Source organism: Octopus bimaculoides, chromosome 4 (assembly GCF_001194135.2).
Source record: "Octopus bimaculoides isolate UCB-OBI-ISO-001 chromosome 4, ASM119413v2, whole genome shotgun sequence".
In the NCBI taxonomy this organism is placed as follows: domain Eukaryota; kingdom Metazoa; phylum Mollusca; class Cephalopoda; order Octopoda; family Octopodidae; genus Octopus; species Octopus bimaculoides.
This window is the reverse complement of record NC_068984.1, coordinates 118,243,811-118,245,572: the sequence shown is the minus strand read 5'-3', so window position 1 is coordinate 118,245,572 and position 1,762 is coordinate 118,243,811.

The following is a 1,762-nucleotide window of genomic DNA, read 5'->3' as shown; positions in this document are numbered from 1 at the left end:
TATATATATATATATATATATATATATGTATATATATGAATGCGCGCGCGTGAGTCTGTATGTGTGTGTATGTGCGTGTATGTGTGTGTATGAATGTGTGTATAGATGCAACAAATATATACAGAGTACCTAACATAGTGTTGGGACACTTAATAAAGTCTACAACTTTGATGTGAAAGAGTTGATGGCCGTCACCGGAAAGGCTTATCACCTTGAGCGATCGTACATTTGTATTTGTATGACGTCAGTAGACGTCCTGTTACCTGTGAAATTGCGACAATAGCAAACACCGTATCATATAGCTTGGTTGCCTGCTTCCCTGGCGACTCTGACGTCAGTCTGTCTTATTATAAATAATGGCTATAAATAATGATAATAGTAATATTAATAAAAAACAGTAATATTGAATAAAGCTAATAAAATAAAATAAGTAAAAAAAATGAACAAATGATCGACTGAGGGACGTTCTAAGCATGGTTGACTGAATAATAATAATAATAATAATAATAATAATAATAATAATAATAATAATAATAATAATAATATTAATAATAATAACAGTTATGATGATAATGATAATGATGATGATGATGATGGTAATGGTGAGGAGGAAATGGATGTTGATGATAGTAGTAGTAATAATAATAATATTATTAATAATAATAATTGATATTATTAATTATCATCATGATCATCATCATTATAATGATAATAATAATAATAATAATAATAATAATAATAATAATTATTATTATAATTATTATTATCCATGAGTGTGGGATCATGTCATAGGCTTTCCTATAATCTATCCCTGTTATTATTCAGAACGATAAATTAAGTACCAGTAGAGTACTGGGTCGATGTAATCGACTTAACCCCTTCCTGCTTATGATTTTACAGATTTTCTTCTCTGCAATTGTATCTGATCTTTTTACTTCAATAGTATGGCCACACGTTTTGGACAAATACCACAAAATCCTATGATAATTATACTCTGTCATAGCCTCTGGCTCGTGTTCATACTACTTTTCTGCTGCTTTAAATCCACGCACTCTGCAAACATTTCTGACAGAGTTTTATCAATACTTATCGTTTTGAAATTTTTCCCAATACCTTGCTCATAGACGTCCAATAATAAACGATTTAGTTTCTTGTTCCAGGTTTCCATCCATCAACCACAACCAGCATTCTTGTGTGTGTGTGTGTGTGTGTGTGTGTGTGTGTGTGTGTGTTTGTTTGTCCCCCCATAACCGCCTGACAACCGTTGTTGGTGTATTTACGTCCCCGTAAATTAGCGGTTCAGCAAAAGAGTTTGATAGAATAAGTACCAGGCGTTGAAAAATACTCCTGGGTCGATTAGCTCAACTTTAAACCCTTTAAGGCGGTACCCCCAGCCTTTTACTGAACAAGTAAAAAATAAATAAAAGGAAGATACAATTTGCGGTCATCCATATATAGCAGGTGATTTATTTTCACCTTGGTTTTGATAAATGATATTGAACGACCATTGTGGCTAAAGTATTATTATTATTATTATTATTATTATTATTATTATTATTATTATTATTATTATTATTATTATTATTTTATGTTTGACTTTTGTTTTGCATTTGTACAAGTTGGATCCAAGTCTCACCCAGAGACCTCAAGAGACAACAAGTTAGAAGTTCATGTAGGTGTTATGCCTAGGGTACCATATATTTGGATTTGTACAGTTTTGTTCAAGTGAATGTTTAAGAAACCATAAGAAAATTATGTTTGC